Source organism: Ziziphus jujuba, chromosome 11 (genome assembly GCF_031755915.1).
Source record: "Ziziphus jujuba cultivar Dongzao chromosome 11, ASM3175591v1".
NCBI classification, from domain to species: domain Eukaryota; kingdom Viridiplantae; phylum Streptophyta; class Magnoliopsida; order Rosales; family Rhamnaceae; genus Ziziphus; species Ziziphus jujuba.
The window spans coordinates 425,954-439,774 of record NC_083389.1 but is presented as its reverse complement, the minus strand read 5'-3'; the positions used below and the strand labels follow the sequence as shown (position 1 = coordinate 439,774).

The 13,821-nt window shown below is 34.5% G+C and overlaps 1 pseudogene; it reads left to right on the top strand.

The window, feature by feature from the left end:
* The first annotated feature begins 13,032 nt into the window (after nt 1–13,032).
* LOC132799878 (DNA-directed RNA polymerase subunit beta'-like) lies at nt 13,033–13,557 on the top strand (annotated as a pseudogene).
* Nucleotides 13,558–13,821: the final 264 nt, after the last annotated feature.

The following is a 13,821-nucleotide window of genomic DNA, read 5'->3' as shown; positions in this document are numbered from 1 at the left end:
ATGGATTTTATAATTTTTAGATGCACCGTGCACGTACTGGTGTTCTGATTATGTGATATGGTATATGTGATATGGTTAGTGTGCACACGGTTGTGATTAGCGCGCAGGTGGGTGTGATTAGCGCGCAGGTGGGTGTGAGTAGCGCGCGGTTGATATTATGAGGGTGTCCTGTGGATGCCATCGGAGAGGGCGGCCACCCCCCTTTGGCCGGGACACCAGGTTAGCAGCGGCGCTGTGGGACGCCACGCGACCGTATGCCGGTTTCTCTCTATAACCTCCTGTCTGGCGGTACCTTGGGACGCTGGGTACTGTTGGCGCCACTGGTATATAGTGGGTGCATCAACTGATTTTTGGAACTGTGTTTTAAAAATAAAATGTTTGGAAACTGTATTGGAAAAATAAAATTAATTATTACTGTTCGGATATTTATTTGATGTCTTGGTTTTCGGGGAATATGGATAAAGGGTTTTGTGAAATTGTTTTAAAAGGGGAACCTTTCCAACTGAGTGAATTGTAAGGGTTTTGAGAGAAAATATTATTTCCAAATAATTATTATTTATACTTATTACTGTGATAATATATGGTATAGTAGTAGGGTCGCTCACTGAGATGATTAGCATCTCACACTCTTAAATTCCGTTCCTCTAGGTACCAGGTTGTCGGTGTTCACTCGGAGCGGACTTGATCTTCCTCGCTGTTTTAGTTCGGCAGTACCCTGTTATTCTTTTATTGCTTGTTGTATTTATTTTGTACTGGATTACCGTATTTATTTTTTTTTAAGTACTGCAATTTGTGGAACCAATTTGTAGTTTGTGGGAGGAATAAGGGGATATTTTTGAAGTGTGTTTTCAGTGCAGGTAAATTTGTGGTAAGTAAATCCCTTAGGGGAGGTGCTGCCGGATTTTCCGTTGGAAGGTTCGGTGGTATTTCCCTGGGATCAGGGCTGTCTAGGGTTCCGGGGAAGGAATTCTGGACGGGTCCTGACAGAGAGAGTATACAAGGCTAACAAGAAAGATAAGCAACAAGCAAATGTTGCTAAAGATAATGCAAGTGATAGTCAATCCGAAGAGTTGCGTGTTGCTACTTGTTTTAGTAGCATTAAGAATGATGAAGGATGGATCATTGATAGTGGAGCAACACACCATATGTCTCACAAGCATGAGTGGTTCACAAACTTGGATAGGAGCAGCCACAACAAAGTTAAAATTGGAAATGGAGCCTTGATGGAAGTGAAAGGCAAAGAAGATGTGGTGATACACACCACCAAAGGTATCAAAACTATCCATGATGTTCTATATGTACCTTCTTTATGTGAGAACTTACTTAGTGTAGGTCAAATGCTTGAGAACAAATATGCATTACACTTCTCAAACATGACATGCATTATAGTTGATCCACATGGAAATGAGTTATTGTGTGTTGGAATGAAGAACAAGAATTTTAGGTTGAATATGGATGAAAATGGTGCATCGGTTGCATTGAACACCAAAGTTGAGAACACCTCTCAATTTTGGCATAAAAGACTAGGCCATGCTAGCTTTAAGTCATTGGTAGGCACACATGAACTTGTTAGAGACATGCCATTGGTGGAGAAGCAAGAACATGTGTGTGAAGTGTGTCAAAAAGGAAAGCATACTAGGCTAGCATTTCAATCTTGTTCTTGGAGATCAAAGGAGAAGTTAAGACTTATACATTCGGATATTTGTGGTCCTATGAGTGTTCCATCCTTAAATGGCAGCAAGTATTTCATAACTTTCATTGATGATTACTCAAGAATGTGTTGGGTGTATTTCCTTGAAAGAAAATCACAAGCTTTGGAGAAGTTTGTAGAATTTATGAAGTTAGTGTAAAATCAATCCGGTTGCACTATAAAGGTGTTCAGGACGGACAATGGTGGGGAATGCACAAGTGAGGCTTTCAAACAACTTTGTAAGGATCATGGTATAGTTCATCAACTTTGTTTGAAAGTGGCTTGCCAAAGAAGTTTTGGGCCGAAGGAGTTAATATATCCATCTACATCCAAAATAGGCTTTACTCCAAGTCTTTTGAGGAGTAAAACCCCATTTGAGCTTTGGTCTGGATATAAGCCTTCTCTTGATCATCTAAGGGTATTTGGAAGCATTTGTTACATCCTAGTACCACAAGAGATGAGATGAAAGCTTGATGAAAGGTTGCAAGTTGGTGTCTTGGTTGGCTATAGTGATGTGACCAAGGGATATATAGTGTATAACTTGGAAACCAAGAAACTTGTGATAAGTAGAGATGTGAAAGTTGATGAGGAAGCTAAATGGGTTTGTAGTAAGGAGGAGTTGGCTAGTATGGATGAAGACAATCAGCTTAAAGCTCATGATAATGATGAGGAATAAGGAAATGATGAAGGTACTACCTATGATGATGAATATGATGAGAATGAGCTAGAAATCTCCATAGGGGCTGATTTGGAGATTGGTGATGGTGTGAGAGGCACAAGACCTCTTAATGAGATTTATGAAAGGTGTAATGTGGCATTGAGTGATTCAGTCAATGTCCATGAGGCTATGGCAAGAAAAGAGTGGAGACAAGCCATGCAAGATGAAATCGATGTGATAAACAAGAATGACACTTGGAGTTTGGTAACAAAACCGAAGGGAAAGAATGTTATTGGGGTGAAGTGGATCTTTAGGACCAAGTACAATCTGGATGGGTCCATAAATAAGCATAAGGCAAGGCTTGTTGTCAAAGGATATGCACAACAAGCTGGTGTGGATTATGGAGAGACTTTTGCACCGGTTTCAATTTCGGCACAAAAGTCTTGGAAAGTATATCACCTTGATGTGAAGTCAGCCTTCTTGAATGGAATATTGAAGGAGGAGGTCTATGTTATGCAACTCGAAGGTTTTGTGAAGAAAGGAAGTGAAGAGAAGGTATACAAGCTACATAAGGCATTGTATGGCCTTAAACAAGCTCCTAGGGCATGGTATGCCAAGATAGATGGTTTTTTGACAAAGCATGGATTTAGGAGGAGTCCTAATGAGCCTACATTGTATATTAGGACTCATGGTTGCATGGTGTTGGTGTCTCTTTATGTTGATGACCTCCTAGTGACCGGTGGTAATAAGAAAGAAGTGAACAATTTCAAAAGTGAGCTAGAATTGAACTTTGAGATGTCTAGCCTTAGAGAGATGAAATACTTTCTTAGAATTGAAGTTGTCCAATCATCCAAGGGCATCTTCATATCTCAAGAAAGCTATGTGAAGGAGTTGCTCAAGAAGTTTGACATGGAGGATTGTAATAGCGTTGCCACACCTATGAATGAAGGCACCAAGTTGGTGAAGGATGATGATTCTCCAAAGGTAAATCCTTCCATCTATAGAAGTTTAATTGGTAGCCTTTTATATGTATGCTCTGCTAGACCAGATATCATGTTTAGTGTGACTGTTTTGTCAAGATTTATGCATAGTCCATCACAAAATCATCTTAGTTGTGCAAAAATAATCCTAAGGTATTTGAAAGGTACAAGTGATTTTGGTATATGGTACAAGGATGGCATGAATGAAGCTTTGCTTGGTTATAGTGATAATGATTGGGCTGGTTCTTTGGATGATAGCAAGAGCACATTAGGCTACATTTACACTATTGGAAATGGTCCTTTCTCATGGAATTCCAAGAAGCAACAAACCGTTGCACAAAGCACCGTGGAAGCCGAGTATATTGCTTGCTCAAGTTGTGCTAATCAAGGTATTTGGCTTAGGAAATTATTGGAGGACTTGAGCTTGAAGCAAGAGGAAGCCATGGTAATATTGTGTGACAATACTTCAGTAATAGCAATTGCACAAAATCCAGTCCAACATGGGAGGACCAAGCACATACCGGTCAAGTATCATTCCTTAAAGGAATTTGAAGCAAATGGTGAAGTGAAGTTGGAGTATGTGACTTCCAAGGAGAACTTGGCGGATATCTTCACCAAGCCATTGGGAAAGAAGAGATTTGAGATATTGAGAGGACTTCTCAATGTCTCATACAAATTTGCCAAGGAGGAGTGTTGAAGTGTGGCAATTTTGCCACTTCATGGTGCATGTCACAGGCTAGCATGCACACCTTGGTATCAAATACTTTCCTTTTATGAGTTTATATTTTTTTGTATGTTTTTAATTGATGTAAGATATATTTTGATAATGTTTTGTGCCTAAGTTATGTATGCAAAAGTATAGGCAATTATGCACAAAAGAGTAGGAATGTTATGCTTGAAATGCCTATGCTGCTGGATTCATAATTTCCAGCAACATGTTTCCACTCTTTATCTTATATCTCAGGTTGCAAATGGATTTTTGGGCTGAAATTTTGAGGAATGTCTACAGAAATATATATAAGACTATGGATTTTTGGGCTGAAATTTGATTTACCTAGTGAGTATAGAATATACTAGTAAGTGTAGGTAAAAAAAAGGTCTATTGATATTGGATTTGATAAATATCAATGCAATGAATTATTTTTTAGAATGGCCAAACCTAATTTCTTTCCATTATTTTCCATTATAGCAAAATTCATTTGAATGATACATATACCTACCAATTTATCATAGCTTTGAAATATTTTATAGAAGCAATCATTGATAAAGAAATTCGACTTGTCCTCTGAACGAAAAAAAATTTAGAGAAAAAAAATCAATAACTTATCATTTTTTTTATTTGAATTCCCTATCTTAGTGTGAGGTAGAAATATGCCCGCCTGATCTTAATAATGAGTAAATCATCGAATGAAAGCGTAAGAATGGGTTTAATTCCCCTTTCTAGTAGACCAATTACTCACTGGAAAGTGCTATCCTTTATATTAAGTCATACCATTCCCATTCTATTATATTGTATATTGACAATTTCAAAAAACTATTCATACTATGGGCATAGTATAGTGGCGGTCGGGCAAGTATGCCCCCATCATCTAGTGGTTCAGGACATCTTTCTTGCAAGGAGGTAGTGGGAATTATACTTCTCCTGGGGGTAAGTACTATGAAAGGAAGTTGATCGTGGACTATCAATAAGCATGAAATTGCTTCTTCCTGTCCTGGGTCGAGCAGTTAAAGGGGACGAACTGTAAATTCGTTGGCAATATGTCTACGCTAATTCAAATCCAGCTATGCCCAATAATTCGCCAATCTACCATGATATAACCCATTTGTTGTTTTTATCAAATGCTCGATCCCAATAGCAAAATAGTAAAAGTTTTTTATATATCTCTGCCACTATTTAGTTACTCTATTTAATTTATTTTTTTTCCAACAAATTTTGAATTTTCTAATGATCTAGATTCATATCAGGATCGGTAAGTGTGAAGGTTAAGGACAATAGTAAAATAAAGAAAAACAAACTTTTCCATTGAAAGATTGATTATCCAATTGATTTGGAAATAACAAAAAGATTATTAGTAATCCACGCCGCTTTCCCTAAAGCCCATATCCGTATGGATAGAAATATATCACTCACTTCTCTGTTCCAACATGACAATTCTAATTGAAAATCTAAATTGAAAGTGTTTGAATGAAATCATTAATAACAGATATACTGTACACTTTATTTTATTACGTTATTTCCTTGGGATTGTAGTTCAATTGGTTAGAGCACCACCCTGTCAAGGCGAAAGCTGCGGGTTCGAGCCCTATTAGTCCTGATGGATCTAAATCCAATAAAATAACAAAAATACATCAATTCGTCTCTCCATTTTTGTGTGAAAGGGAATATAAATAATCAAATTTCATTTGCAACCGGATTCCTCATTTTTTTCATTTCGATTGTTTGTTTAGGTTTGGTTAAAATCAATGGTAAGGTAAATGTAAAGGCGGTTAGATGATACTTCATCAGATGATTGTACAAGGAAGGTGGTAAGTTATAGAAAAAAAGAACGAAAAAGAATGATAAATCAAAATTTAAATTAATATAAGGAATTTCTAATTGGATCAAGAATCAACCTTTAAAGTCGGTATGGATAAAAGATCTTCCTATGTTATACTATTCAATTTTTTTATGATGAATCGATTTGATAGCCCAAATATTCTTATTTATGATATTGATCTGACTCGATTACATCGAGACATAATTCATCCCATTGAATTTACAAACGAAAGATTTATCATCTCTATGGGATTAAATCCTGAGTTATTGCTAATTAAAGAAAATGAAACGATGAAATTATGGAAGTCAATATTTTTGCATTTATTGCTACTGCATTGTTCATCTTGTTCCTACTTCTTTTTTACTTATAATATATGTAAAAACAGTAAGTCAGAGCAATTAATTTGAATTAAACTTGACTTTTTAGTTCTTATCAATGATTGAAGAAAATAAATAAAACGAAAAAGATTCCAATTTCATGTATTAAATGAATGAAATGAACAAAATAGGATAAGTAGCATTCTATGAGAGATGATAGTATGGTAGAAAGAAGGATTCATATTTTTCTTTCTACCATACAATCTAGTATTGTCATTGTACTGAATAAAGTTTATTGCCTGAAGATATAGGTTAATTTAATATATATCAATCTGTATTATTATCTTCATATATATATATAGATATCAATTCCAAATATAAATTACATAGTGTCATGTCCCAATTCTATTTCTTCATCTAGTTCTATTTAATTTGTGTTTATTCCAATTAATAATCGAAAGTAATCGAAAGACAACTCTTATTCGTACGATTCTAATTCCTGTATTTTGGATTATTTTTAATATGAATCCCAATATCCATTGAAAGAAAGAAAAAAAACCAATGAAGGAAAAAAGGGTATGGATAAAATAAAATATCAAAGATTAGAGTAAGAATTTCTTTTTGTATTTTATTTATAATTACTAGTTATAAATTTATATTATAAATAGAAATTAGATGTTCAATATAAGTAAAATATGGAAAAATATTTATATATTCTTCATATATTATAATAAATACATAAATAAATACATAATATATTCAAATAAATATATATATAATAAATACATATATAAATAAGTTAAAGCCAATTATCCATTCAATCTAATTAATATTGAATGAATCCCGGAGTACTCAAAGACTTTCATGAGTATGTATACAAAGTATCTTCAGCCTTTTCCGCAACTAATAATTTCAATAGATTCCCCCGTTCGGCTATCCAATCTAATTCAAGATCCAGTCAATAGACACTGCATTAGTAGTGGAAGGGCTATCATATCAATATTTACTAGTTCTTTTTCAATACTATAATATTTCCTTAAATATTAGACGCAAGTATTTGCAGCATTTTAAAGAATGAAAAAAACCTTCAGATGCTTAGAATCAAGCAAATACCAAAAGTCTTTTTCCTCCGCTTGCTTCTGTTGGAAAAAAAAAATAGGTAAGTTTTATCAGCAAACCAAAATAAGGTATGTTGATTCTTTTGTTGATCAGGCGACACCGGGATTTGAATTGGGGAAAAAGGATTTGCAGTCCCCCACCTTACCACTCAGCCATACCACCAAAATGATACAAAATATATGAAAACATTCCGTTCCCTTTTCGAGTGAAAAACCAAATGTGGATGTGGATTTTCAGTGACAAAAGCAAAAATTCAAGACAATTATGAACCGTTAACTATTGACTGTCAATTCATGAATAGTTTTTGAATTTGAATCCAAAATTTTATTTCCCTAATGATCTAAGAAAATCCAAATTGAGACGTAACTAATCTTTTTCTTTTCAATAAAAAAAAAAACGCTTCTCAGTTTCAATTATAACGACAATTAGGGGTATATGTAAACCCTATAACATAAATTTTTTAAATAGATAAATCGAGTATCTTATCTGTATATGATGCCTATAGGTAATTTTAGGAAATTTTAAGGAAATTATCATTCTTCAATTCAATTTTTACAATTTACCAGCGAATAGATCGAATATTGAAAGTCGAAAATTTGATAAAGCATGATAGGTTCTTTCTGTCCCCAGCAAAACAATATAATAAAAAAAAGAGGGAGAGTGCAGATAGATAGTTCTGTTTATATCCACACGTGTTTAATAAATATCATCTTTTTTACACATTTCAATCCTATTCTACAAATTCGATTAAAAAAATAGGTAAAACTCCATAAGAAAAAGTGGAATTATCAATTTCATTTATATCTGTTGCAAATTACAATTTGAGTATAAAATTCTCGTTATCCCTCCTTCATACGTATTTCATATATTCCATATATTATATGGAGTTAGGTCAAATTTCATGTGGTTTAGTAAACAGAATATCAATTCCATCATTGCTACATTTATCCATATGATTTGATGAAGAATGAGCAAATAATGGGATTTTTTTTTCTATAAATGAGAAATAAAAAAATGCTTGGAGGTAGAACTAAGGAAATGTCCACAATACCTGGATTTAACCAAATACAATTTGAAGGGTTTTGTAAATTCATTGATCGGGGCTTAACAGAAGAATTTTATAAGTTTCAAAAAATTGAAGATACAGATCAAGAAATTGAATTTCAATTATTTGTGGAAACATATCAATTGGTAGAACTGTTGATAAAAGAAAAAGATGCTGTATATGAATCACTCACGTATTCTTCTTAATTATATATATTTGCGGGATTAATTTGGAAAACTAGTAGGGATATGCAAGAACAAACAATTTTTATTGGAAACATTCCTCTAATGAATTCCTTAGGAACTTCTATAGTAAATGGCATATACAAAATTGTGATCAATCAAACATTACAAAGCCCTGATATCTATTACCGGTCAGAATTGGACAATAGCAGAATTTCGGTCTATACTAGCACCATAATATCAGATTGAGGAGCAAGATTAGAAATGGAAATTGATAGAAAAGCAAGGATATGGGCTTGTGTGAGTAAGAAAGAGAAAATATCTATTATAGTTCTATCATCAGATATGGGTTTGAGTCTAAGAGGAATTCTAGAGAATGTTTGTTACCCTGAAATTTTCTTGTCTTTCTTGAATGAGAAGGAGAAAAAAAAATTAAGTCAAAAGAAAATGTCATTTTGGAGTTTTGTCAACAATTTACTTGTGTAGATGGAGATCCGGTATTTTCTGAATCCTTATGTATGGAGTTATAAAAGAAATTCTTTCAACAAATATGTGAGTTAGGAATGATTGGTCGACAAAATATGAACCGTAGACTAAATCTTGATATACCGCAGAACAATACATTTTTATTACCGCGAGATATATTAGTCACTGCGGATCATTTGATTGGAATGAAATTCGGAATGGGTACGCTTGATGATATGAATCATTTGGATTGGATTGATTTGGATTGGCCTTGGTTCGTTTAGAAAATATGGTTAGAGGAACTATATGTGGAGCAGTTAGGCACAAATTGATACCGACTCCTCGAAATTTGCTAACTTCAACTCCATTAACAAATACTTATGAATCTTTTTTTGGATTAAACCCGTTATTTCAAGTTTTCGATCAAACTAATCCATTCACATAAATAGTTCATGGTAGAAAATTGAGTTATCTAGCCCTACAGGATTGACAGGGTGAACTGCCAGTTTTTGGATAGGAGATATCCATCCTAGTCACTATCAACGCATTGTCCCTATTGACATGTTTGAAGGAATCAATATTTGACTTATTGGCTTCTTAGCAATTTATGCGAGGTGTGGTCATTAGGGGTTTTTAGAAAGCCCATTTTATGAAATCTCTAAGAGATAAAAAAAAATACGGATGCTTTATTTATCACTAAGTAGAGATGAATACTATATGGTAGTGGCAAGGAATTCTTTGGCATTGAATCAAGGTATTCAGGAAGCACAGGTTGTTCCAGCTTGATACCGTTAATAATTTCTGACTATTGAATGGGAAGAGGTTCATCTCCGAAGTATTTTTCCCTTCCAATATATTTCTATTAGAGCTTCCTTCATTCCTTTTATCAAGCATAATGATGCAAATCTAGCTTTAATGAGTTCTAATATGCAACGTCAAGCAATTCCTCTTTCTCGATCGGAAAAGTGCATTATTGGAACTGGGTTGGAACGCCAAATAGCTCCATATCCTAAGGTTCTCACTGTAGCCAAACACGAGGGAAAGATAATTTATATCAATATTGACAAGATCCTTTTATCAAGCAATGGGGATACTCTAAGAATTCCATTAGTAATATATAAAAGTTCGAACAAAAATATTTGTATGCATAAAAAAACCCAAGTTGCACGAGGTAAACGTATTAAAAGGGTTAGATTTTAGCGAATGATACTGCTATAGTTGGCGATGAACTCACTTTGGGAAGAAACATATTAGTAGCTTATATGCCATGGGAAGGTTACAAATCTGAGGATGCGATGCTCATTAATGAGCATCTGGTATATGAGGATATTTATGCTTCTTTTCACATATGGAAATATGAAATTCAGACTCATGTAACAAGTCACGGTCCTTAAAGAATCACTAATGAAATACCGCATCTAGAAGCCCATTTACTCCGAAATTTAGACAAAAAAGGAATTGTGATGTTAGGGTCTTGGGTGGATATGGGTGATATTTTAGTAGGTAAATTAACGCCCCAGATGGCAAAAGAATCATTGTATGCTCCGGAAGATAGATTATTACAAGCCATCCTCAGCATTTAGGTATCCACTTCAAAGGAAACTTGTCTAAAGTTACCTATCAGTAGTAGAGGCCGAGTTATTGATGTGAAATGAATTCAGAAAAAAAGGGCTCTAGTTATAATCCATAAAAGATTCGTGTATACATTTCACAAAAGCGTGAAATTAAAGTGGGGGATAAAGTAGTTGGAAGACATGGAAATAAGGGTACCATTTCAAAAGTTTTACTTAGACAAGATATGCCTTATTCGCAAGATGGAAGACCTATTGATATGGTCTTCAACCTATTAGGAGTACCCCACATGAATGAATGTAGGCCATATATTGAATGCTCTCTCGGGTTGGCGGGAAGTCTGCTAGATAGACATTATCGAATAGCACGTTTTAATGAGAGATATGAACTAGAGGCTTTAAGAAAACTAGTATTTTCTAAATTATACGAAGCCAGTAAGTAAACAACGAATCCATGGGTATTTGAACCTGAGTATCCAGGAAAAAGCATAATATTTTATGGAAGAATGGGGGATCCTTTTGAATAACCTCTTATAATAGGAAAGCTTTATATCTTGAAATTAATTCATCAAGTTGATGATTAAATGCATGGAAGTTCTAGCGGACATTATGCACTTGTTACACAACAACCATTTAGAGGAAGGGCCAAGCGGGGGGGGGGGGGGGGGGGGAACGAATATGAGAAATGGAAGTTTGGTCTCTGGAGGGATTTGGTATTGCTCATATTTTACAAGAGATGCTTACTTATAAATCTGATCATATTAGAGCTCGCCAGGAAGTACAACAATCATTGGAGGAATAATAACTAAACTAGAGGATGCTCTAGAATCTTTTTGATTGTGCGTTCAGGAATTACGATCTTTGGCTCTGGAATTGAATCATTCCCTTGTGTCTGAGAAAAACTTCCAGATTAATAGGAAGGATGCTAAATCAGAATGAGTTAGAATTTTTCTTCTATGATCGATCGGTATAAACATCAACAACTTCGAATCGGATCAGTTTATCCTCAACAAATAAGTGCTTAGGCCAAAAAAATCCTACCTAATGGAAAGATAATTGGAAAGGTGACAAAATCCTACACTTTTCAATACAAAACTAATAAACCGAAAAAAGATGGATTATTTTGTGAAAGAATTTTTGGGCATATAAAAAGTGGGATTTATGCTTGTGGAAATTATCAAGTAATAGGAGATGAAAAAGTAGAACCAAACTTCTGTGAACAATGCAGAGTTGGATTTGTTGATTCTCAGATATGAAGATATCAAATGGGTTACATCAAACTAGCATGCCTAATAACCCATGTGTGGTATTTAAAATGTCTTCCTAGTTATATTGCGAATCTTTTAGATAAGCCTTTTAAGGAATTAGAAGTCCTAGTATATTGCAATGTGTGATTTTATCAAAATTATATGTTTACAAATTCATAATGAGAAACTGTTATCCCATTCAATCGAATTAGGATACCCTAGATCTGACATGTCTCTTGGTAGGAGTAACATGAAACTCAAAATTATGGGTGTGTTCAATTCTCCGAAGTAAAAAACGAATTGGTCTATGGTTGATTCAGCAACAAATAAATAGATATTTGTACATCGTGAAAAAAAAGACTTCTTTTGTGGAATTAACCTTTTCCTTTATTTCTAAAAGAAAGAAATTCTGTCGAAATGAGCAAAATAAGAAAATATGTCATGATTGTAGGAGTCTATCCATCGCATATAGGCTTTAAGGATATCATGAAATAACCATCGAGGCAAAGTAGGTTTTTTGGGGTTTTTATAGAATTTGAAAGTGGAAATGAAATCTCTTTCTTTTCTCTGTCTTTTTTGGTGTAACTACTTGAGCAGAATGAGCGGAAACTTTCACGTTCGATTTTGAGGGGGGGAGATTCCATAGGACCCTATCCAAAATTTTCTTTTGCTAGGCCCATAACTGGAAAACCCATTTTCTTACGATTATGAGGTTCATTCGAATATGAGATCCAATTGTTGAAATACAACATCCCACTTTTTTTTAATACCTAAGGCTTTGAGACATTTCAAAATCAAGAAATTTCTACTGGAGCAAGTGCTATCCAAAAATAATTAGCTGATCTAAATTTGTGAATTATTATAGATTATTCGTTGGTAGAATGGAAAGAATTAGGGGAAGAAGGCCCCATAGGTAATGAATGAGAAGATTAAAAAGTTGGAAGAATAAGAGATTTTTTTGTTAGACAGATAGAATTGGCTAAGAATTTTATTCGAACAATACATAGAACCCGAGTGGATGGTTTTATGTCTATTACAAGTTCTTCCTCCCGAGTTGAGACCTATTATTTAGATGGATAAGGTGAACTAATGAGCTCAGATATTAATGAACTCTATAGAAGAGTTATCTATTCAAACAATACTCTTATCAATCTATTAACGACAAGTAGATCTACGCCAGGGGAATTAGTAATGTGTCAGGAGAAATTAGTACAAAAAGCCATGGATACACTTCTTGATAATGGAATCCGTGAACAACAAATGAGGGACGATCATAATAAGGCTTACAAGTCATTTTCATTTGTAATTCAAGGCAAAGAAGTAAGATTTAGTGAGACTCTGCTTGGCAAATGTGTTGATTATTTGGGGCACTCTGTCATTGTCATAGGTCCTTCACTTTCATTACATCGATGTGGATTGCCTCGCAAAATAGTAATAGAAATTTTCCAGATATTTGTAATTTCTGGTTTAATTAGATAACAATTGGCTTAGAATATAGGAGTTGCTTTGAGTAAAATTCAGGAAAAAAAGCCGGTTGTATGGGAAATACTTCAGGAAGTTATGCAAAGGCATCCCGTATTGTTGAAAGGGGCACCCGCTCTACATAGGTTAGGCATACAGGCCTTCCAACCCATTTTAGTCAAAGGATATGCTATTTGTCTACATCCATTAATTTGTAAGGGATTCAATGTAGACTTTGATATGGATTAAATGGCTATTCATGTACCCTTATCTTTGGAGGCTTAAGCAGAAGCTCGTTTATTTAAGTTTTCTCATACGAGTCTCTCGTCACCAGCTATTGGAGATCCCATTTCAGTATCAACTCAAGATATGCTTATTGGGCTCTATGTATTAACGAGTAGGAATCGCCGAGGTATTTGTGCGAATAGATATAATCCATGGAATCACAGAAATTATCAAAATGGAAGAATTGACATTAATAAGTATAAGAAAGAAATAGAACCCCATTTTTGTAATTCCTATGATGCAATTGGAGCGTATCAGCATAAA